The 26,601-nt window shown below is 41.7% G+C and overlaps 1 protein-coding gene across 3 annotated transcripts in view; it reads right to left on the bottom strand.

Moving 5' to 3' along the window:
• Window positions 1–26,601, bottom strand: part of TBC1D5 (TBC1 domain family member 5) — a 564,837-nt gene extending 538,236 nt beyond the window's left edge. For 2 of the 3 annotated variants that reach the window (XM_043875248.1, XM_043875246.1), the window contains exon 1: window positions 26,400–26,600. The gene's annotated coding sequence lies outside the window, so the exon portion shown is untranslated. Of the gene's footprint in view, window positions 1–26,399 lie in introns of all 3 variants that reach the window. The other variant, XM_043875247.1, reaches the window with a different exon arrangement.

Here is a 26,601-nt window from a genome sequence, read left to right as displayed (position 1 = left end):
CTGATGTTGAAGCTGAAGCGCCAATACTTTAGCAACCTGATGGGAAGAACTAATTGGAAAAGACCCTGATGCTGAGAAAGACTGAAGGCAGGAGGAGAAGGGGACAACAGAGGATGAGATGGTTGGATGGCATCATCAACTCAATGGACATGAGTTTGAGCAAGCTCCAAGAGTTGGTGCTGGGCAGGGAATCCTGGCGTGCTGCAGTCCACGGGGTCACAAAGAGTTGGACACGACTGAGTAAATGAACTACAAGTTGAACTTAAAACTAGATTGCTTTTGTTTAACCTACCTTAATACTATTATAGAAAATGATGATATGATTGTACCTAAAAATCTCTAGTGCTGCAAAAAAGTCAAACTAGAGTACTCTGAATAAACATGAATAAATCCTACTTTACAGACAATAGTGGTAATTTTTCTAGTCATGAGGAATGACTCTGATTCACATAGAGTTTGATATCATGAAATAACACTCATTTTCAAAATATAAAAGACTGGAAAAGATAAAAGTCAAAACAGGGGCTGATTCAAATTTAACCTATAATCTTTCACATCATACAACCTCTAGTTAAGAAGAAATGATCAGTCTATAGAATATCAACAACCAAATATGAAACATAAAGTCAAATGTAAACAAGAAAAAAAATGTCTACAGGAGTTTCATACAGTGTCTTTTCTAATCCTGTGTATTTTTACTAATGCAAAATATATCAGTTTAGAAAGCATAAGATTAACATTCTTCAAAGTTTATGATTAAAGGGATTACCTCCAAGATCAAAAGCAGCCCTGCACAAATACCAGTAAAACATGATATAAAAGCACAAAAATTTGCTGCTGCTCAACTTCTGCATTGCATGAGTGCCCTAAGTAAATCAAGAAAATTAAAATATTTAGAATGCTTAATATGAAGCATATGTATATATTTAAAGTTGTATCACTATCGGTACCCAATTTATATTCAAAGTATTTGATTGAAAATCTAGAACTTCATAAAAGACAAGAAATGTCTGATTTGTTTTTAGTCTTTGTCTCTGTAACCTGAATAAACTCAAAATCTACAAATAAAACATATCACTATAACCAACATTCTAAAAATGATGTCACGCTCCAAAATAAAAACTTCTGAATTGTCATCATTATAAAATTTCTTAATTTTGCTATGTGTGGTTTTAAAATGCAATCAACTAGTACATTCTACATAGTTATCACTACTCAGTGAGAGAAAACTGAATAAAGAAAAAAACCAGAAAAATAATTTTCAAGGTGTACAAGTAATTCTACATTATAAAAGACTATTTCATGTCTTGACTATAGAGAAAAACAAGCAGAGAAAGGAACATCTAGATCTAAATATCTTACAGAGGTTTGATTTCTCAACTCAAACAGCAGGAACCAGGGTACTCTGATGGCTCTTACTCTAAATTATTGAAGGCCAGGGAATTTATTTAACTTCTGAACACTAAAGCATAAAGCTTTTAGCACATATTTTATAACCATTTTTGACGGAATTAATAAAATATTCAGGTTTGCCATGAAGTTTGGGCTTCCCTAGTGGCTCAGACGATGAAAGAATCTACCTGCAATGCAGAAGAGACCTGCGTTTGATCTCTGGGTGGGGAAGATCCTCTGGAGGGCATGGCAACCCACTCCAGTATTCTTGCATGGAGAAGAGCCTGGTGGGCTACAGTCCACAGGGTCGCAAAGAGCTGGACACAAGTGAGCGACTAAGCACAGCACAGCATACAGCCATCACCATGAGCTTTAACTTTGGGAGACAGAAAATAAACAGATAAATTTTATACACATACACACACACATACACACACACATATATATATATATGAAGAAGTGAAAGTGTTAGTCATGTCTGACTCTTCGTGAGCCCATGCAAGGCTCCTCTGCCCATGGGATTCTCTAGGCAAGAATACTGGAGTAGGTAGCCAATCCCTTCTCCAGGGGATCTTCCCCACCCAGGAACTGAACTGGGTCTCCTGCATTACAGGCAGAATCTTTACCATCTGAGTCCCGACCAGATCCAGGGAAGCCCAATACTTACTTCTTACCTGCCATGAAGAATGGGAAGCTGCCTAAATTGCAGGCAGTGGACACAGCTGACGTGATGCAAAATTAACCACCAACTCAACAGGTAAAGCCACATTCTGGTAATTTCTTAACTTCAAAATTTTCATTTTCATTACTTCCAGTGTCCATGACTCTTCATCATGAAAAGTATTATCAACTGCTCTACATTATTTGTACAACAATTTGAAATTCCTTGCCAGATTCAACTTACAGTTATATCACTCAACAGTACCAGGAGGAAACCCCTAAGATACACGGACTGAACTCAGGGCATTTTACAAACACTGCTATATTCCCCATGATACACCTGCAAGGTAGTCTTATCCTCATTATACAGGTAAGAAAACTTAAGTGTCAGCAGGGTTAACTCACACGACGAGGACTAAATTACTAAATGATGGAGGCAGATTCTAATGTAGGCTCATCCAAATAACTTTAAGGTCCATTTATTCTTCCCACTATTCTAGACTCTCATTTATACTAAGCTTGTACGGGTTAAAAAAAAATCTCCCCCCACCACCCCTACAAAAAAATAAATCTACCACTATGTTTTTCCAAAAATCTGTATTTGGGGCTGAGAGATGAGAATGAAGTCGCTTCCAGGAATTATTGTTTAAAATACCAAGACCCAATTTTCTCCAAATTGTTCTTGGCTTTGCTTTCAGTATTTAAAATATGAATATTAAAACTTACATTGTTGATTCAGCAAGACTTAAAGGTATGCATTAATCACCACAAAAGTTTTCCTATAACAATACTGAAGATTCTGAACAGAGCAGAGTTCAAAAAGTTAAAGTATTATATGAGTAAAAATACTGGCAATACGTATCTGTTATTAAATATAAACAGAACAATTTTCTAGGAATAAAATAACTATGTGGAGCTCAGAACTGCTGAGTTCTACTAAAATCCTTCATTCTAAACACTAGAAACAATCAGAAAAATATCTATCCATACATTTTCTTTACAATCAGAGAATGATATTATACAATTCTGTCTGATGATGTCTTTATTTCACCTTTACTCTTAAAATGGATTTTCATTGGGTGCAGAATACTAAGATGGCAATTTTTCCCAGCACGCTGAGATATCATCCCAGTATTTTCTGACTTCCATTTCAGCTCCTGAGCAGTCAAACGGCCACAGCTACTTTAAAGGTGATTTGTAATGCAGAGTTCCAAAGAACAGCAAGGAGAGATAAGAAAGCCTTCCTCAGTGATCAATGCAAAGAAACAGAGGAAAATAATAAAATGGGAAAGACTAGAGATCTCTTCAAGAACAGAAATATCAAGGGAAAACTTCATGCAAAGATGGGCTCAATAAAGGAAAGAAATAGTATGGACGTAACAGAAGCAGAAGACATTAAGAAGAGGTGGCAAGAACACATAGAAGAACTATACAAAAAAGATCTTCAAGACCCAGATAACCAGAATGGTGTGACCACTCACCTAGAGCCAGACATCCTGGAATTCGAAGTCAAGGGGACCTTAGGGAAGCATCACTATGAACACAGCTAGTGGAGGTGATGGAATGCCAGTTGAGCTATTTTAATCCTGAAAGATGATGTTGTGAAAGCGCTGCACTCAATATGCCAGCAAATTTAGAAAACTCAGCAGTGGCAACAGGACTGGAAAAGGTCAGTTTTCATTCCAATCCCAAAGAAAGGCAATGCCAAAGAATGTTCAAATTACTGCACAATTGCGCTCATCTCAGACACTAGCAAAGTAATGCTCAAAATTCTACAAGCCAGGCTTCAGCAGTACATGAACCATGAATTTCCAGATGTTCAAGCTGAATTTAGAAAAGACAGAGGAACCAGAGATCAAATTGTCAACATCCATTGGTTCATCGAAAAAGAAAGAGTTTCAGGAAAACATCTATTTCTGCTTTATTGACTACGTTAAAGCCTTTGACTGCATGAATCACAATAAACTGTGGAAAATTCTGAAAGAGATGGGAATACCAGACCACCTGACCTGCCACCTGAGAAACCTGTATGCAGGTCAGGAAGCAACAGTTAGAACTGGACATGGAACAACAGACTGGTTCCAACTAGGAAAGGAGTACGTCAAGGCCGTATGTTGTCACCCTGCTTACTTACTTAGATGCAGAGTACATCATAGGAAATGACAGGCTGGATAAAGCACAAGCTGGAATCAAGATTGCTGGGAGAAATATCAAAAACCTCAGACATACAGATGACACCACCCTTATTGCAGAAAGCAAAGAACTAAAGAGCCTCTTGATGAAAGCGAAAGAGGAGAGTGAAAAAGTTGTCTTAAAACTCAACAGTCAAAAAAAAAAAAACTCAACAGTCAGAAAACTAACATCATGGCATCTGGTCCCATCACTTCATGGCAAATAGATGGGGAAACAATGGAAAGAGTGACAGACTTTATTTTTATGGGCTCCAAAATCACTGCAGATGGTGACTGCAGTCATGAAATTAAAAGACGCTTGCTCCCTGGAAGAAAAGCTATGACCAACCTATACAGCCTGTTAAAAAGCAGAGACATTACTTTGCCAACAAACGTCCGTCTAGTCAAAGCTATGGTTTTTCCTGTTCAGTTCAGTTCAGTCATTCAGTCGTGTCCAACTCTTTGTGATCCCATGAATCACAGCACACCAGGCCTCCCTGTCCATCACCAACTCCTGGAGTCTACCCAAACCCATGTCCATTGAGTCAGTGATGCCATCCGGCCATCTCATCCTCTGTCGTCCCTTTCTCCTCCTGCCCCCAATCCCTCCCAGCATCAGGGTCTTTTCCAATGAATCAACTCTTCACATGAGGTAGCCAAAGTATTGGACTTTCAGCCTCAGCATCAGTCCTTCCAATGAACACACAGGACTGATCTCCTTTAGGATGGACTGGTTGGATCTCCTTGCAGTCCAAGGGACTCTCAACAGTCTTCTCCAACACCACAGTTCAAAAGCATCAATTCTTCTGCACTCAGCCTTCTCCACCGTCCAACTCTCACATCCACACATGACTACTGTAAAGAACATAGCCTTGACAACACGGACCTTTGTTGGTTTTTCCATTGGTCATGTATAGACATGAGAATTGGACCATAAAAGACCATGGAAAAGACCCTGATGCTGGGAGGGATTGGGGAGATGCAGGAGGAGAAAGGGACGACAGAAGATGAGATGGCTGGATGGCATCACCGACCCGATGGACATGAGTCTGAGTAGACTCCAGGAGTTGGTGATGGACAGGGAGGCCTGGTGTGCTGCAATTTATGGGGTCGCAAACAGTCAGACACGACTCAGGGACTGAACTGACTGACTGACTGATTCTGCTTTTATTTCTCTGAACTTAGTCAATTTGTTGCCTGATGTTTTTCATCAGTTCTGGAAAATCCTCAGCTATTATATTTTAAAACACTCCCTCCTTTCCCAATATTTCTCCCTTCTACAATTAGAAAACTGATGAAATACTGTTAGACCTTCTCATTCTATGTTCTGTAAACCTTAATCCCTTTCTTTTTACCCACTTCCTTGTCCTTCTGTGCTACATTCTGAATTATTTCTTCTCTCCCATGTCCAGTTAATTAATTCTCTTTAGTTGTATTTAATCTACCGTTAACCCGTATTCACCGAGTTTTTCATTGTAACTAATAATTTTTTATTTCTAGAAATTTTGTTCATGTCTTTTTCAAATCTGCTAGGTTTCTCGTTCCTTGAAGATTGTTTTCCATCTTTCCCGTAAACATGATAAACAGCTGTTTTATAACCTCTGTCCCATTATTCCACAGTCTATAGTTTCTGAGGGCCTACTCTGTCAGTTATTTCTGCTGCTTCTCACCCATGGTGCCTTGTTTCCCTGTGTGCTTGGTTATATTTTATTGTGGGCTAAATCTTTGGAAAATTATGTGTGGGACTCCCTAGGACCTAAGATTCAAACATATTTTACATGAGACGTCTTTTATTTGCTTCTCCCAAGCACCTAGAACCACTTTAAATTCATAACGTGAGGTGAGGTCTGTACCACAGGTGACATGAATATGAGCTGCAAAGCAAGGAGAAGACCTCTGGTTATAACTTCTTAGGAACAGGGGTTTTTCTCAGCTCCCAGGCACCTAGAACCACTTTAAATTCATAACGTGAGGTGAGGTCTATACCACAGGTGACATGAATATGAGCTGCAAAGCAAGGAGAAGACCTCTGGTTATAACTTCTTAGGAACAGGGGTTTTTCTCAGCTCCCAGGCAACTATTCTTGCACCCTCCTATGAGCAAGAGCATGGGAAGGACTTTCATCTTGGTTTAACCATACTCTATACACAGTTCTTAGGAGTCTCAATTTTATAGGGAAAGAATTTCCATTAGATTAGGCTCCTCTCCTTCAGCCTATCTGGGTTTTAATTTCTATACCCTGTGCCTTACGAGGCCTTCAAAATCAAAGTAAAAGTTCCTTAGAATAGTTTTAATATCCTGTTTTCATTTCTCTGAATTCCTACTTTCATGAAGATCTTGAGCTGGTAATTTCTTACTCTCACGTCAGCGTTTAAAAAGGCGGGGGGGGGGGGGGGGGGGATCTGTTTCCCAGCATTTCTAATTCTTTTCAAGGCATTACTTTGTCCATGTAACCTAGCTGAACACTATCCTGCTTTCAGTTTTAATAGGCTTCATATTTTTATATTTCAATCACTACAAGTTTCAGTTTATGGGAAATGTAACACTGAAGCCAAGGAACAACTTGTCTTTATTCACTTTGATTTTCTGGTACTGTCGAGGACAGAATTTGACAAATTCTAAAAGATATCAATTCCATTTTATTATAAGACAATTAAGAAATGGAGATGATTGAGATTAATTCCCCAGACATCTTAACTGCTAAGGAATTTACTGGCCTACTGATTTCTCCCCACCAGCAATATGTATAATATACAAAAATTCTGTATTTGAAACTACTGGAAGACTGACCAAGGATGTAAAAATATAACAAAGAAATGAGTTCAATCCTATTTCTGCCAAGAAACAAAATTGTAAAGAAAAAGACTAATATATGGAACTACACAAAAATGTAATAATTCTTCATAAAATTTTTAAAATGATAAGCAAAACTCAAAGACAAAATTTATAATATTTATATGTAATGGGTAGAATTAAAATCTATAGCACAAAAAAAAGCTCTTGAAAATTAATAACAAACATCCCCCCAAAAATGGACAAAGAGCGTAAATAGGCATTAAAGGAATTACAATAAAAGCAACCTATCAACTTTTGCCAACAGGTTAGCCAAAAACAATGATTTACAATTTCTTCTGGTAGCAAGATAATGGGCAAATGTAATTTATACCCTGTACTAAAAACTGGGATTCAAAGTAATATTACCTATTAGGCAATTTGGCTATAGGTATCAAAATCTAAATTACATATACTCTTAGATACAACAATCTCACTTCTAAAATATATGTAGAAATATAATATCAGTGTATGAAAACTTCTGAAAAAAATTTTTTTAACATTTTAAAATTTCACTTTATATTTTATTTTTTAAATTGATATCATGGTTCTTTTGGAAGGCTGAAAGTACAAACAAATTAACTCATCCAAAATCTTTACAGTATTTTTCTTTTTTAGGTCTATGTTGTTGTTGTTTAGTCGCTCAGTCGTGTCCGACTCTTTGCAATCCCAAGGACTGACGCCTACTAGGCTCCTCTGTCCATGGGATTTCCCAGGCAAGAATACTGAAGTGGACTGCCATTTCCTCCTCCAGGTTAGGTCTATGCAGTAGATCCCAATTCCCAAAAAGGGTAGTACCAAAGAATGTGCTAACCATCGGACATGCTAGGTCATGCTTAAAATTTTGCATGCTAGGCTTCAGCATTACGTGAACCAAGAACTTCCAGAAGTCCAAGCTGGGTTTAGGAGAGATAGAAGAACTAGAGATCAAATTGCCAACATTCTTTGGATTATAGAGAAAGCAAGGGAATTTCAGGAAAACATCTATCTCTGTTTCATGGACTATACTAAAGCCTTTGACTGTGTGGATCATGAGACACTGTGGAAAGCTCTTAGAGAGAGGGGAGCATCAGACCATCTTACCTGTCTCCTGAGAAACCTGTATGCAGGTCAAGAAGCAACAGTCAGAACCCTGTATGAATGACTGATTGGTTCAAGATGGAGACAGGAGTACCACAGGGCTGTCTGCTGTCACCGTTTATTTTACCTATACACTGAGCACATCACGAGAAATGCCAGGCTGGACAAGTTACAAGCCAGAATCAAGATAGGAGGGAGAAACATCAACAACCTCAGATATGCAGATGATATCACTCTAATGGCAGAAAGTGAAGAGAAACTAAATAGCCTCTTGATGAGGGTAAGGAAGACAGTGAAAGAGACGGCTTAAGATTAAATACTAAAAAAAAAAAAACTAAGATCATGGCATCCGGCCCCATTACTGCATGGCAAACAGAGGGGGGAAAGGTAGACAGAGTGACAGATTTCCTCTTCTTGGACTCCGAAATCACTGCGGGTGATTGCAGCCATGAATCAGAAGACAATTGCTTCAAGGCAGGAAAGCAATGACAAACCTAGACAGTGTGTTGAAAAGCAGAAACATTACTCTGCCGACAAAGGTCCACATAGTCAAGACCACTGGGTCTTCCCAGTGGTCACATACAGTTGTGAAAGCTGGACTGTAAAGAAGGCAGAACGCCAAAGAATTGACGCATTTGAACTGCGGTGCTGGAGAAGACTCCTGAAAGCCCTGGGACAACAAGGAGATCAAACCAGTCAATCTTAAGGGAGATCAACCCTGAATATTGAATAGAAGGACTGATGCTGAAGCCCCAGTATTTTGTTCATTTGATGCGCACAGACAATTCATTGGAAAGGTCCCTGATGCTGGGAAAGATTGAGGGCAGAAGAAAAGGGCTTCAGAGGATGAGACGGCTGGACAGTATCACTGATGCAATGAACATGAACTTGGGCAAACTCTAGGAGATGGTGAGGCCTGGCGTACTGCAGTCCATGGGGTCGCAAAGAGTCAGGATGACTAGGTGACTGAACAACAAAGTAGATTAATTAAACATGGTCATAAATTTTTTGTCACTTTCTCCACCAGGATATGGAGTTTAATTCTCCTCCCACTGAATCAGGGCTATTGTCTATTTAACCAAGGGAAGTTAACAGGAGAAGTAACGCTCATCAATTTTCAGTCTAATCTTTAAAAGCACTGGCTGCTTGCACTTCCTTCCTTTTAGAATGCTTGTTCCTGAGACACTCACTCTCAGAGTCTACCAGTCACACCAGGCTGCACACAGAGGCCTCAAGTCGGTGCTGTGATCAACAGCCCTCCTTTAGCTCCCAAACAACACCCAGCATCAACTGCCAGCCTTGTGAGTGAGCCAGATTAGACGTGGAAACTATGACCTCCAATGAGCAGACACCAAGTGAAACAAGAGATTAGCCTCCCCTACCAAGTCCTTTACTAATTATAAAATCATGAGTAAATAAATGTCACTGTTGTCTTAAGTCACTCAGGTTTGGAGTAGCTTTTCATACAGCAGTAATAACTGCAACAGCCTCTTACTCACTGCTCTATTTTCAGCACCTAGAACAGTACCTGTCACAGGACATCTACTTTTTTTTTTTTTTTTTCATTTATTTTTATTAGTTGGAGGCTAATTACTTTACAATATTGTAGTGGGTTTTGTCATACATTGACATGAATCAGCCATGGTTTTACATGTATTCCCCATCCCGATCCCCCCTCCCACCTCCCTCTCTACCTGCTCCCTCTGGGTCTTCCCAGTGCACCAGGCCCAAGCACTTGTCTCATGCATCCAACCTGGGCTGGTGATCTGTTTCACCCTAGATAATATACATGTTTCGATGCTGTTCTCTCGAAACATCCCACCCTCACCTTCTCCCACAGAGTCCAAAAGTCTGTTCTGTACAACTGTGTCTCTTTTTCTGTTTTGCATATAGGGTTATCATTACCATCTTTCTAAATCCCATATATATGTGTTAGTATGCTGTAATGTTCTTTATCTTTCCAGAAAAATAAATGACCCAATCAAAAAATGGGCCAAAGAACTAAACAGACATTTCTCCAAAGACGACATACAGATGGCTAACAAACACATGAAAAGATGCTCAACATCACTCATCATCAGAGAAATGCAAATTAAAACCACAATGAGGTACCATTACACGCCAGTCAGGATGGCTGCTATCCAAAAGACTACAAGCAATAAATGCTGGAGAGGGTGTGGAGAAAAGGGAACCCTCTTACACTGTTGGTGGGAATGCAAACTAGTACAGCTGCTATGGAGAACAGTGTGGAGATTCCTTAAAAAACTGGAAATAGAACTGCCATATGACCCAGCAATCCCACTTCTGGGCATACACACTGAAGAAACCAGATCTGAAAGAGACACGTGCACCCCAATGTTCATCGCAGGACTGTTTATAATAGCCAGGAGAAGTTGTGGTACATATACACCATGGAATATTATTCAGCCATTAAAAAGAATTCATTTGAATCAGTTCTAATGAGATGGATGAAACTGGAGCCCATTATACAGAGTGAAGTAAGCCAGAAAGATAAGGACATCTACTTTTAATAGATAGAGCACCAGGAGTAGGAGTAAAGATGATATGCATGGCCTTAGAGCTCACAGAGCACTCAAAAGTGAGACACAGGCTATTAGGTAAAAAGACAATTCTAACACATAATAAATATAGAATAGTACAGGTTATTTGGCCAAACAGGAAGGGCACAACAGACTTAGTGGTTTAAGGAAGCTTCCTTGAGCAATGGCATTTAAGCTGAGACCTCACTGGTGTCCGTAAGATTGAGAGAGAATATTCCAAGCTTGAGGCAAGCAAAATCATAAACAGTTGCACAAATGCAGATTTCAGTACTTGACAAAGCAATCACGGAGCAGAGGGGAGCAGAAGGGAAGACACAGCCCGCCTCTGACCGGAACCAGCAGGCGCTCTGCACGTCTCATCCACGGCAGGCTGAATCCGCAGACGCCACAGGCCAACTGCCAGTGACCTCTGCCTCTGCGAACATGCCTATCTGCTGGGGGTCCTGGAACCAATTCCAGACGGACACTGAGAGGACTGCATTAAAGGGCTGTACGCTGTAGTGTACGAGAATCAGACAAGGCCACAGGGGACACCAAAAGGAAAACTGCACAGAAATGCAGGCAGGAGATGATGATCTGAGATCAAGAGACGTACAGCAGTGTGAAGGTACTGGGGACAGAGAGAGTGCGCTCCAGAGGCAGGATCCACAGTCTGGTGCCCTTATGTAAGAATTTGGGAAAGCGGAATAAAGTGTAACTGCCAGGTTTCTGGCTGATCAAAACTAAAGAGACAGTGATGCCCTGCAGTGAGATAATAAACTTGGGAGGGGGAGGAGATTTCCTACATGAAGACGGTAAATTCAGCTGCACACATACTGAAACCGAGCTTCCTGGGCCACACAAAACAGGGTTCTCCAGTAGGCAGTCACATCCCCAGGTCTAAAGCTCAGGAAAGAAAGCAAGCTGGAGATCCAAAACAACAGACTCTGCGGAACACTACTCTCTCACTGCGTCCTCTGGAGTCCTCATCCCCCAGCCCAGCCACATCTCTGCAGTTCCCCCCATCTGTCTCTACAAAGCATGCCTCTTTCATTTCACTAAGCCTTCCAAAGCAGTGGTTTGATTTTATGAGGAAACCCAAGTTTAATCGAAGTCCTGCCACATCCTTTGCAAAGCAGGATGCATGACGGCCACGAGTTCAGGGCACTCTGTACTAGTTCTCATGATGACAAGCTAGAGGGCCTGCTCTGGACTCGGTCCCACGACGGCACGTGTATCTGGATCGAAGGAAAAAGGTGCAGGGGAGCTACTGTATGAAAGAAAGAAAACAAGGTGCATCTGGACAGTAAAACAGGAAGCCAGAAAATCAACAGAAGGACAAAATCAAGCAAGTCCACGAAGTAAATCAGAACTCAGAAAGGGGGGCAGAGAAGGAACAGCTGGGGCCACGGCCCCATCGCTGGCTCTCCCCTCCACCTGCCTCTCCACCCAACCCCACCTTTGGTGCTTCCTGGTCTGCTGATCACTTCCCAGTGGCCTCCACCACACTCGGTTTTGACAATCACAGGCGTTAGGTTAGAGAACTTTAAGTAGACCACACAAAGATCGTGGCTTGAAAAGAAAACTCACCGTAAGGAGTAGAAAATTACACACCTGACCGGAAAAAAAGAAACTCACAATGCTTGATAACTCAAGCCAACACAGTGATGCACAGTTTGATCTCTACAAAAGTGGTTTATCTACCTGGAAAAGGTAAGAGAATCAACTGAAAAGCTGTGATGATGAAAACAGTCAGAAAGTGACTGGTTACAAAACACATACACACGAAACATCAACAGCTTTTCTATCTACCAGCAATTGTCTGGTACGAAAGATACACACACGCACATACCCCCACAGGAAAATCCTATGCACAACCACAAAAAATAAAATACCTGTGTGACTGAATAGAAGACCAAATGACAAAGCTTCTGATATCCATGGAGAAAGAATAGGTCATCCATTAAGGAGGACTGAGAAAACGGGCTGATCAAAAAGCTTAGAAATTTTTGTACCCTCTACTTCACACGATGCCATTCAACATGTTCTGGAATAACTGTAAACCCAAAATTTTAGATTTAAACTATGAAAATAGCTGATAAATATAAATTAATAGCTATATAACCATAAAGTAGGAAAAGCCTACAAGATAAATAAAGGAAGAGCAAGATCTAACTACATAAAATGTTAAAAACTGTAAGAAGACAAGAGAAGGGGGACAGGGATGAAATCACATGTATTCAAATAAAGCAATCAAAATAGACAAGACAGTAATAGCAGTTACAGGGCCTTTCAGACAGTTCTGCATTAAAGTGTAAAGTGGGCGAGCCTTCCTGGTGGGCAACTTGAAAAAGTGTAACAAAACTGTTACATTACCTTTTGACCCGCTAATCCACTCACTACAGTTTTTCCTAAATAAACAAAAATGTGCAGGCACAGAGGGATATGAGTGCCCAGGTGGCTCAGTGGTCAAGAATCCACCTGCCAATGAAGGAGTCATGGGTTCCATCCCTGGGCTGGGAAGATCCCCTGGAGGAGGGAATGAGAACCCACTCCAGGACTCTTACCTGGAGAATCCCCATGGACAGAGGAGCCTGGCAGGCTACAGTCCGTGGGGTCACACAGTTGGACACAACTTAGTGACTGAGCATGAGTAATTTCTGTGCATCACTTCTTGTCAGAAAGACTGAGAGGAAGCTAGGTGTCCAAGAAGGGAGGACTACTTACAGTCCATTCAAACAATGAATGAGTATGAAGTGATCAAAAAGTATGTGGAAGAGTTATAGCACTAATACAAAACACTAAATGAAAAACGAATGGAAGCACAGAATAGCAAGAACCATTTTTAATTAAATAGGAATTATCTATATGTATGCATGTTTATCTGTTTATAGCTACAATGTACATACCACAACACACAGTAAAGAAATTAAGATAATCCTAAATTAGTTAAGAGAAATGAAGACTGCAGAAAGGAGGCAATTTATCCCAAGCCTTCCTATACCATACACACCAACCTATCAAAATGAGCATCCTTATCACAAGAGTCTTGGACTTCAAGACAAAAAATAAGCCCAGGGCTTCCCTGGTGGCTCAGTGGTAAAGAATCCACCTGGCAATGCAGGAATCACAGGTCTGATCCCCGGGGCAGCAGGATCGCACAGGTCACACAGCTAAGCCCCATGCTACACCTGCTGAGTCTGTCCTCCAGCGCCTGGGGACCGGCGCGACTGAAGTCCACATGCCCCAGAGCCTGTACCCCACAACAAGAGAGCAGGCCCCACTCACTGCAGCTAGAGAAAGGCCGGCACAGCAGCGTCGTCCCATCAGAGCCAAACGTAAATAGATAAAATTAAAAAAAGAAAAAGAAGTCTAATTTAATGAATGCAGCAGACAAAACCCAACATAGTGGTACCATCTTCCTTCTCCTATTAAATCCACTTTCACTCCCAAATCCAACCAAGAGTCCAGGGCAATCTATCCACTATCTCACCCCAACATGGCAAGAGACACAATGTCAGTAACTCCTCTTAGATTCTCAAAACTTCAAAGGCAGCATCCTGAGAACCTCTGAAGGGGCTGATGTGGACCCCACTGGTTGTCAGCAGAGTGCATGCCTTGGCAGCCAAAGCTTGTGAGTGGGCTCAGTCTTCCTGTGGTGCTAAATCACTGTCAACCCATCAAAAGGTGGGTGTGTCTCCCCCTGAAGAGAAGTGGGAGCTTACTCCTCACTCCTCTAGTTATTCTGAAGACCCACTATTTACAAGAGGAGACCTCACTACTTTTGGTTTAACCTTTTTATCTTACTTAGGGGCAAAGTGTTTAGTAACACTAGAACATCAAACATTTCCATTAATCAACATCTGTTACTTGGCTTTCTAAACAGTACTTGGGGACTACACACCTGACTTAATTCCCAGCCTCTCTCAAAACACTATAACCCTAACCCTGAGGAGAACTTTAAGAATTATCCAACAGTCCAGGTGACTGTATTTTTAAGATTTTTTTTTTCATGTGGGCCATTTCTAAAGTCTTTATTGAATTTGTTACAATACTGCTTCTGTTTTTGTTTGGTTTTTTGGCCACAAGGCATTTGGGATCTCAGCTCCCCAACCAAGGATCGAACCTGCACCCCTGCATTAGAAAGCAGAGTCTTCACCACGGGACCAGCAGGGAGTTCCCAGGATATTATTTTTGATCACTCATTTCTATAAAATGTCCACAGTAAGCATCACTTTTTGTAACAGGGGGTGGGGGGAACTCTTTTTCCTATGGCCATCTAGATTATTTGACCTAAGACAGTCACTCACCACAGCATTTTCTTTAGATAGATACACCACAACTAGTTTATCATAATTATCACAAACAACAAATGACTAAGCATTTCTATATATTTCTATATATATATACTAGCTAAGCATTTCTATGTATGTGTATTTGGTCCTCCATATACTCTGGTTCTGCAACTGCAGATCCAATCAATCACAAATCAAAAAATATTCAGGGAAAAAAAAATTCCAAAAAGTCCAAAAAAGCAAAAATTGACTTTGCTGGATTCTGACAACCAGCTACATGGTACTTACATTGTATTATATGCATTATACGTAATCTGGAGATGATTTAAAGTATCTGAGAGGATGTGTGTATATTATACGCAAATATTATGCATTTTATATAAGCAACTTGAGCATTCACAGAGTTTGATATCCAGAGAGGTCCCGGAACCCATCCCCTGCCAATGGTATACAATATTTACATATGTAAGAACAGCACAGGTATAACCCATGTGCTGCTGCTGCTGCTGCTGCTAAGTCGCTTCAGTCGTGTCCAACTCTGTGCGACCCTAAAGATGGCAGCCCACCAGGCTCCCCCGTCCCTGGGATTCTCCAGGCAAGAACACTGGAGTGGGTAGCCATTTCCTTCTCCAATCCATGAAAGCGAAAAGAGAAAGTGAAGTCGCTCAGTCATGTCCGACTCTTAGTGACCCCATGGACTGCAGCCTACCAGGCTCCTCCGTCCATGGGATTTTCCAGGCAAGAGTACTGGAGTGGGGTGCCATTGCCTTCTCTGATAACCCACGTATATTGCATAATTTATGTGTTTACACACACACATATAAACACACATATACTCATTTAATCCTCAAAACAACTTTGTAAGGTAGCTTCTATCACTACCCTCACTTAAAAGATAAGAAAAGTGAGGAACTGTACAGCCAAGTTAACTGGCCAGCAGGGCATTATGAGAGGTACTGCTATTAAAAACAAGTGTAGGAAAAATATGCACAATACAGATTTGCTGTTATACTGATTTCCTTCTCAAAACTCACTATTATCCCAGTTAATAGAAAATTAATGCCATTGGATTAGCCACAGACCCTCTCCCCACACTCCGCCTCCCCAATTTTCTCCTCCCACAACGAGGCCCATTCGCAGCCTCTCAGTTCTCAAATTCCAGGACACACACTGCACCGCACTGCTACTTTAATGACCTCCCCACGTTCAGTGGCCCAGAGCGGCTGGACAAGCACCGTTCCCCAGACCAGTGATGACATGGGATGGTTTTCAGTGGTCTGAGACAGAATGAGATGAGGGAGACATGACAGACATTTCTTTACAAAACACAAATTACTCAATTTGAAATATCATTCATTATTCTGGGGCTGTCCTTACCTTCTCAGTGTTCAAAATGGTAATGATGACCAAAGCTTATTTTCTAATTGTCCTTACTGGCCAAATAAAAAGTTTGTAACCCAGTCAATCCTTCAATATTAGAATAATAAATCTACCATGTATACATGGAGGGGGGGTTGGGGAGAGGAGACAGGTACTGGCAGGAAATGAAGGATTCAAAACTTGCAGGTTCAAAAGGAAAGAGGTACCACTTTCACTTTTAACAATGACACAAACTTAAGAGACTAGTCCAGCAAAAAAGCACAGACAAACCATTGCAAATTTCAATCTCATAAAGAAAAAATTACAAGCGTTGAGGCAGTTAGTTTTGAAGTGGGTGAATTACAAAAAAAAGAATGACAAATTTGAGTTTTAAAATGAAAGTCATCCTCATCGTTTTCATTAGTACAATAAGTTACCGACAAATGAAAATCAAAGTCAACCTCTTAATTCTCAACAGTACTACTAGGAAAGGGGGATTTAAGAGTATCACTGATTTATATTTTTAAAATGCAGCGAAGAAGACTGTTAAAAGCATGGACTCTAGAGTTGGTCAGAATCCCAGCTCTGTGTTGGCATATGACTTTTACTCTCTCTCTGCTTCAATTTCCTTCAAGGTTCTTATGAGGATCAAACGAATTAAGATACATGAAGTGCTCAGGACAGTGCCTGGCACTTAGAAGTACTGTCACCCCACCCCACCCACAAGTGGGCCAGCGCTGACCCCAAACTCCGGACTCACCCCCTGGTAGGTGACATCTTGGGCCCCAGCCCCACCCGCCAGCAGGCCAATAGCAGTTTCAGAAAACCCAGACTCCACAGCGACCTGTGTCAGGAACTGTCCCACCCCTACTGGTGGGCACACACCCATTCCAGGACCCAAAGCCCTTCGATCGGAGAACGCAGAACCTGGCCCTACCCACCAGTAGCACAGAACTGATCCCAGGGGCCCCAGGGGCCCCAGGGGCCCAAGTTCCACGACACCCTGGACCCCTCAGCCAGTCACCCTGCAATACAGTCCCCTGGAGCACCTCAGACCTCAAAGCTGGCCGTGTCAGGAGCCAGCCCTGCCCACCAGCAGACTCCAGTGCTAGGACCCCTGGAACCACACCCACAGGGCACCCAGCTCCACCCACCAGTGAATCAGCACTAGCTGCAGGACCTCCAGGAACCCAAGGCCAGCTGTCTCATGACACAGCCCCAGCAACCAGGCCAGGGGCCAGTCGTGCCTACCAGACCACCAAAAGCAGTCAGCTCGTCACCAAAGGATGCACACAGCCCACAGAGGTGACGCCTAGAGCACACAGCTCTGGTGACCAGAGAGAGTGCAGGGCTGGGACACATGACGTCTCCTACAAAACGGCTCTTCTCCAAGATCAGAACTTATCAGATATATAACAGCAGCAAACTGGGCAAAATAAGGTGACAGCAGAATATGTTCCAAATGAAGCAACAAAATAAAACCCCAGAAGAACTAAGTGAGGATAAGCAACCTACCCAAAAAAGAGTTAAGTAATGATCTTCCCCACCCAGGGAGGGAACCCAGGTCTCCCACACTGCAGGCAGTAAAACCTGCTTTACCAGATGAGCCACCAGGGAATCAATGATTACAGAGATGATCAAATAACTCGGGAGACCACGGAATAAACAGAATAAAAAGTCAGAAGTTTTTAACAAAGAATTGGAAAACATAAAGGAGAACCAGAAATGAAAAATACAATAACTGAAATGAAAAATACAGTAGGAGGAATAAACAGTAGACTGATACAGAGGAATGGATCAGTAAGCTGGAAGTCAAAGTAGCAGAAATCACTGAAGGTAAAAAGAAAAATAAGTCAGGAAAGTTTAAGAGACTGCTAGAATAACATCAAGTGTACCAACATTCAGATTAAACTGGTCCCAGATGGAGAAGAGAAGGAGAAAAATAAGATGTTTGAAAATATAATAGCTAAAAGCATTCCTAACCTGGGAAAGGAAAGAGACATCAAAGTTAAGGAAGCATTGGGAATCCTAAACAGGATCAACCCAAAGAGGATCACACCAAGACACAGTGTATCTAAAATGCCAAAAACTAATGATTAAGAGAAAATATTAAAAGCAGTAAGGAAAAAGCAACAATTTATATGAGAAAAGTCTGATAAGGCTATAAGCTGACTTTTCAGCAGAAAACTCTATAGGCTAGAAAGAAGTGGAACAATATATTTAAAAGGAGAATCAATACTCTACCTGGCAAAGCTTTCATTCAGATACGATGGAGATAACAAAAGTTTGACAGGCAAGCAGAAGCTAAAACAAGCAGCACCACTAAAACAGCTTTATGAGAAATGTTACAAGGACTCAACTAAGCAAAAAAAAAAAAAAAGTTATAAACTAACACGTGAAGGAAATTACAAAAGGAAAACTTGTTGGTAAAGGCAAATAAACAGTAAAGATCAACCACTTATGAAGCTAGTAGGAAGGTAAAAGGACAAAAATTGTTAAAATCAACCAAAATAGTTAAGGGATCAACAAAACAGAAGGATGCAAAACATGATGTCAACATCACAAACAGTAAGCTGGAGGGAGAGGATTAAAAATACCAGATTGTTAAAATGCATTAGAACCTAAAAGATCATCAATTTAAAACAATTATATATATATATATAGGATAAAAATGTGTATACATATACAGATACAAACACATAAACCCTACGTTACTCATAAACCAAAAGTCTATTCTATATACACATGCAAAGACTCACAAAAATAACACTAAAGACAGTCATCAAATAAAAAGGAGACAAACAGAAACAAAAAACTTACTTAAAAAAAACAACAGAAAACTACAAAATGGCAATAAGTACACAATTATGAATAATAACTTTAAATGTAAATGGACTAAATACTCCAATCAAAAGGAGTGGCTGAATAGACACAAAATAGGACCCATGTACCTGCTGCCTAAAAAGAGACTCATGTCAGATGTAAAGACATACATAGGCTGAAAGTTAAGAGGATGAAAAAAGGTACTCCATGCAAATGGAAATCAGAAATTTTAAAAAAGTTACAACCAACACCAGAGAAAGAATCATAATGGATTATACCAATTAATGGGCAACAGAAAAGAAATGGACAAGTTCTTAGAAAGGTACACTTCCCAAACAAAACAAGAAGAAATACAAAATATAAACAAATAAATTAGCACTAATGAAGCTGAATCAGTAACTTAAAAACTCCTGACAATAAAAGTCCAGGGTCAGACAGCTTCATAGATGAATCCTTCCAAAACCTTCCAGAAGAGTTATCATCTATCTTTTACAAGCTATTCCAAAAAAATTGCAGAGAGAAACATTTCTGAACCCATTCCATAAAGCCAACATTACCTTGATACCAAGGCCAGACAAGGATAACAGTTCAGTTCAGTCACTCAGTCGTGTCTGACTCTGCAACCCCATGCACGCCAGGCCTCCGTGTCCATCACCAACTCCCGGAGTTTACCTAAACTCATGTCCATTGAGTCAGTGATGTCATCCAACCATCTCATCCTCTGTTATCCCCTTCTCCTCCTGCCTTCAATCTGTCCCAGCATGAGTCGGCTTCTTTTTCCCCATGAGCTGGCACTTGGCATCAGATGGCCAAAGTTTTGGAGCTTCAGCTTCAGCATCAGTCCCTCCAATGAATATTCAGAATTGATTTCCTTTAGGATTGACTGGTTTGATCTTTCTGCTGTCCAAGGGGCTCTCAAGAGTCTTCTCCAACACCAGAGTTCAAAAGCATCAATTCTTCAGCGTTCAGCTTTCTTTATGGTCCAACTCTCACATCCATACATGACTACTGGAAAAACCATAGCTTTGACTAGATGGACCTTTGTTGATAAAGTAATGTCTCTGCTTTTTAATATGCTATCTAGGTTTGCCACAGATTTTCTTCCAAAGAGCAAGCGCCTTTAAATTTTGTGGCTGCAGTCACCTTCTACAGTGATTGTGGAGCCCAAGAAAATAATTGTCACTTTTTCCATTGTTGCCACCATCTATTTGCCATGAAGTGATGGGACCGGATGCCATGATCTTAGTTTTTTGAATGTTGAGTTTTAAGCCAGATTTCTCACTCTCATCTTTCATTTTCATCAAGAGGCTTTTTAGTTCTTCTTCGCTTTCTGCCATAAGGTTGGTGTCATCTGCACATCTGAGGTTATTGATATTTCTCTTGGCAATCTGGATTCCAGCTTGTGCTTCAAGCAGCAGAACATTTCACATGATGTACTCTCATCTAAGTTAAAAAAACAAAGTGACAATATACAGCCCTGACACACTACTTGTCCATTTTGGAACCATTCCATTGTTCATGTCCAGTTCTAACTGCCGCTTCTTGATCTGCATACAGGTTTCTCAGGAGGCAGGTCAGGTGGTCTGCTATTCCCATCTCTTGAAGAAATTCCCACGGTTTGTTGTGAGCCACACAGTCAAAGGCTGCAGCATAACCAATGAAGCAGATGTTTTTCTGGAACTCCTGCTTTTTCTCTGACCCATCAGATGTTGGCAATTTGATCTCTGGTTCCTCTGCCTTTTCTAAGTCCAGCTTGAACACCTGGAAGTTCTCAGTTCAAGTAATGTTGAAGCCTGGCTTGGAGAATTCTAAGCATTACTTTGCTAACATGTGAGAAGAATGCAATCGTACAGTATTTTGAACATTCTTTGGCATTGCCTTTCTTCCGAATTGGAATGAAAACTGATCTTTTCCAGTCCTGTGGCCACTGCTGAGTTCTCCAAATTTGCTGGCATATTGAGTGCAGCATTTGAACAGCACCATCTTCTAGGATTTGAAATAGCTCAACTGGAATTCCATCACCTCCACTAGCTTTGTTCAAAGTGATGCTTCCTAAGGCCCCCTTGACTTCGCATTCCAGGATGTCTGGCTCTAGGTGTGTGATCACACTATTGTGTTTATGTGTGTCATTAAGATCTTTTTTTTTTTTTTTTTTTGTATACTTCTTCTGTGTATTCCTGTCATCTCTTCTTAACATCTGGGCTTTTGTTAGGTCCGTACCATTTCTGTTCTTTAATGTGTCCATCTTTGCATGAAGTGTTCTCTTTGTATCTCTAATTTTCTTGAAGGGAGCTTTAGTCTTTCCTACTCTATTATTTTCCTCTCTGTCTTTGCACTGATCACTGAGGAAAGCTCTCTCTCTCCTTGCTGTTCTTTGGAACTCACTCAGATGGACACGTGTTTCCTACTCTCCTTTGCTCTTCACGTCTCTTCTTTGTTTGCTCAGTATTCATAAGGCCCCCTAGACAGCCATCTTGCCTTTTTGCATTTCTTCTTCTTGGGGGTGGTTTTGGTCACCTTCTCCTGTACAGTGTCACGAACCTCCATCCCTCAGACCCTCTATCAGATCTAATTCCTGGAATCTATTTGTCACTTCCACTGTATAATTGTAGAGGATATGATTTAGGTCATACCTGGAATGGTCTAGTGGTTTTCTCTACTTTCTTCAATTGAAGTCTGAATTTTGCAATAAGGAGTTCATGATCTGAGCCACAGTCAGCTCCTGGTCTTGTTTTCGCTGACGATATAGAGCTTCTCCATCTTTGGCTGCAAAGCATATAATCAATCTGATCTCTGTACTGACCATATGGAGATGTCCCTGTGTAGAGCCCTCTCTTGTGCTGTGGGAAGAGGGTGTCTGCCATGACCAGTGCCTCGCTGCTTGGCCAGCAGCACCGCCTTCCCAGGCCATGGTCGCTGGACCGTGTCCTCCACACAGTTCCCCGGCACAGACATTCCCTATCACTGCCACGCCATGCCTCCATGGCAATGATCCTCATGAACCATGAGGTGACCACCATCGAGAACCTGCTGGCTGAGGGAAACAGCGCAGCAGCGGGAGCCTGTCTGCCTCATTCCTGGCCAGTGTGCGCAAGAGGGTCCGCAAAGTGCTGAACAAGGAGATGGTAATCTCTGTGGCTCTAGGCCAGGTGTTATCCCTCTTATTTGTGGGATTAGCTTGACCAGCAAGTACCTGTCAGAAGAGTTCCATGCCAGTACACCAGTCTTCCAGAGTTTCCTCTATTACATCCTTCTCTTCTTGGTCTATACCACCACTCTAGCTATCAGACAAGTCAGAGCTACCAAGATGGCAGAGGGGGCGTGGGCTCATCTTCTCCTGTGAGAATTCCAAAACTATAACTAACCGCTGAACAACCATGAACAGGAGAATGTTGGATCCCACCAGAAAAAAAGATACCCCATGTCCAAGGACAAAGGAGAAGCCCCAACAAGATGGTTCAGTTCAGTCACTCAGTAGTGTTCGACTCTTTGCAACCCCATGAATCGCAGCACATCAGGCCTCCCTGTCTATCACCAACTCCCAGAGGTTACTCAAACTCATGTCCATCAAGTCGGTGATGCCATCCAGCCATCTCACCCTCTATCACATTTATTAATAAAATGAAAACACTGCCTAATGAATAGGAGATATTTCCAAATCATTTATCTGATACAGGGTGTAACACCCAAAACTTAAAAAGAGCCCATACAATTCAATATCTAAAAGCAAACAACCTGATCAAAACATGTACACAAGATCGCAACAGATATTTTTTCCAAAGATGATATAGCCAACAGGGAAATGAAAACATGGTCACCATCACTAATCATCAGAGAAACGCAAATCAAAACCACACTGAGATATCACCTCACATCAGTCAGAACGGCTATGATCAAAAAGAAAACAAATAACAAGTGTTGGTGAGGATGTGGGAAAAAAGGAACCTTTGTGGATTCCTCAAAAAATTAAAAGTACCAAAGATCCAGCAATTCCACTCTAGGATATTTATCTGAAGAAAACAAAAACATGAATGGAATATTACTAAGCCATGAAAAGGAATCTTGCCATTCAAAATAAACTGGAAAATATTATACTAAGTGAAATGAGTCAGAGAGAGAAAGACAAATACTGCATAATTTCACTTATATGCAAAATCTAAAAAACAAAATCAAATGACCAAACATTTAATTTTTAACAAAATCAAAACAGAGGTATATACATACAGAGAACAAATAGGTGGTTGCAAGAGATGTGGGAAGAGGAATGAAACAGGGAGAGAGATTAAGAGATACAAGTTTCCAGTTGCAAAATAAATGAACAGTGTGAGCAATATAGTTAATAACTATATAATATCTTTGTAGGGTGACATATTGCAACTAGATGTTGTGTAACAGATAATAACAGTGTTGTGGGTCAATTATACTTCAAAAATAAATTTACAGAAAAAGAGATCAAGCTTTGTGTTTAACAGAGCCAGGGGTAAAGGGATGGGAGAACTGGATGAAGACAGACAAATGGTACAAACATCCAGTTATAAGACAAATAAGTACTAGGAATATAATGTACAGCACAATAAATATAGTTAACACTGTTTTACAGTATACAGGAAAGCTGTTCAGAATAAATCCTAAGAGGTCTCATCACATGAGAAAAAAATTTTTTTCTCTTTAATTTCTATATGAGATGATGTATGTTCACTAAACTTACTGTAATAATCACTTCATGATGTAAGTTAAATCATTATGCACTACACCTTGAATTTATATAGTGTGTTAGTCACTCAGTCATGTTTGACTCTTTGTAACCCCATGGACTGTAACCCACCAGGCTCCTCTGTCCATGGGATTCTCCAGGAAGGAATACTGGAGTAGGTTACCATGCCCTCCTACAGGGGATCTTCCCAACCCAGGGACGGAAACCAAGTCTCTTACATTGCAGGCATATTCTTTACCATGCTGTTTATCAATTATGTCAATAAAACTGGAAGGAAAGAAAGTACTGTCATAATTTTAACAAGAAAAGAAACAACGGTAAAGTAAGGACGAGAATGAAAATTGTAAAAATCACAGTGCTAAAAGTAGTTGATGTTATACTTCCATAAAGTTTTTCTACACTTAAGAACCATTTTTATGTACATGAACTATATGAAGTTACCTGTGACAACTATAACTTTTCAATTTACATTTTTTTAAATGTAAACTTTTCAATTTCATTTTTTAATATTTAGGGAAAATCAACAGGTGGAGACTCCAAATTTTTCACAAGTTTGCTTCCAAGGCTCAGGCATGTGTTACTCAGCTGAGGCTGTATTTGAATAAGTGACAGGAGCACACACTCAATTCGTTCACCAATAAAAGAAACTTTCATCCCAAAGAGTATGATGCAGTCTTTATGTTGATTAAAGATCCAACCACCCACTGCCGAGCAAGTTCTTCAGGGAGAAGTACACAAAGCTTCCATGGAATACTTGCAGGCCTGGTGATGCAGGCAGCGCACAGCATGTACAGATGGTACCTGCACTCTTCCCCCTTGAGGGAGTTCTCCCAGTTCTGCTATCCCTTCCCCTGGGATCTGGACTTGGCTTCTTCTGCAAAGGGATTTCCCAAAGCAAGCTCTCTCAGTTCATCCTGCCATTTGTCTCTTACCTCAAGCCACCTCTACACCAAAAGTGAATTATTAAAAGGCACTTATTCACTGATACATTTCATTTCTTAGCAAACAAGTAATATACATCCTTGCTACTCAAGAATGGTTCCTCCTCCAGCCACAAGCAGTTTATAAGAAACACAAAATACCAAGCTGCAACACAGATCTACTGAATCAGAATTTTCATTTTTAAACAGGAGCCTCAAGGGATTCCCAGGCACATTAAAGTTTGAGAAGAACCACTCTACAGGACTCTACAGCAAATAGCTGTAGAAAAATGCTCTAGTTTACAACTGAATTTAGAGACAAACTATGAAAACTACCAAGACATGGAATCAGAAAAGTTCCTCAAGACAATTAATACATAAATTAATTTATCACTGGTATCAAAGGTGCTCAAAAGTTTACTGTCAACAATGCCTACATTTAATGCTAAGTCAGTATCTGTGTACAAACAGCGGCATGTCTATATTATTATATATAGTGAATACATGATAATATATTTAGGCTGTATATTGTGGGACAAAGAATAAAAAAGAATGACTAGGTCTAGAAATAAAACCACCGGCCCAAAGTTGTGCAACATGCATTCTAAAATTTCGGTATTTAGAATTTGGAGTTGGCTAGTTAAATCTTCCTGGAGAAGGAAATGGCAACCCACTCCAATGTTCTTGCCTGGAGAATCCCGGGGACGGAGGAGGCTGGTGGGCTGCCGTCTATGGGGTCACACAGAGTCGAACACGACTGAAATGACTTAGCAGCAGCAGTTAAACTTTCCAGAAAATTATTCCCCCCAAAAAATCTAAAAGATGTGAACTTTAAACATATATCCTAGAAACGGAACTATTTAATAGGTAGTACTGAACAAATTTTAGGTCACTTGTAGACTCAAGAAATTGTTGTAGAGGTTAGAGCTCCTTTTTCAAGGAATAAGGAGGGGGGTGGGATGGGGTGTTACCAAAAAAAAAAAAACAAAAAATCAGTGTTCACCCTCTGCAAAGTTTTTCTCACATCCTGAAAGGCCTCAACTTGCATGTTCCTACAGGTGAAGGAAACTTAAGCCGTACTCAAACAAGCTCACGTTTCCCTCCTGAGAGAGGAGGGAAGGCTTTCTTCTCTCCTAGAGAATGCATTTTACAAGGTTTGGGGGCTCCGAGCCCGTCTGGCTTCCGGCCCGCGAAGGGGCCGAAAGGTACCAGGAAATCGACCAAGGAGGAAGTGGAGCCCGGCTCGGCCGCGGCGCTCAGCCTGGTCGCACCCGAGACCCCACCGGGCGGGGAGGCGGGCGGCAGACCGGGGGGCAGCGCCTCAGCCCCGCGCCCCGGGGCGAGGGAGCCCCGTCTCCAGCCCCCCGCCCCCCGCCCGGGACGCGCACAAGCGGGGGGCGCTGCGAGCCCCCATCGCGGCGGCTACACCTCAGGCCCGCCCGGGGGGAGGCGGCGGCGGCGGCGGCGCGAGGGGGGGCTGGACGCGTCCGGAGACGCTGAGGGGAGGCCGGGCGGGAGCGACTGCCCGCGGGGGCTGCACTGGAGGAGGGCGGAGGCGCTCAGGGCGCCCGAGCTGCTTTACGGCCGTCAGCGCCGTCGTCCTTTCGCGTTACCTGTGGCGCGGGAGGGCTCCCCGGCTCCTACGCCCTGAGTCCTCCTCCCCTCCTCTCTTTCTCTCCCTCAGCCTCTGCCGGGCGCTCGCAGGGCCGGCCGCGCCTGACCCGACCAGAGAGGGAACAGGGCGGGGGGTGAGGGCCGCGGGGGCCGGCGGCCACGTGACCACGCCCACGCCGTAACGGCGGCCGCCCCCCGCCG

Source organism: Cervus elaphus, chromosome 19 (assembly GCF_910594005.1).
Source record: "Cervus elaphus chromosome 19, mCerEla1.1, whole genome shotgun sequence".
Lineage (NCBI taxonomy): Eukaryota > Metazoa > Chordata > Mammalia > Artiodactyla > Cervidae > Cervus > Cervus elaphus.
This window is presented reverse-complemented; position numbering and strand designations above follow the sequence as displayed.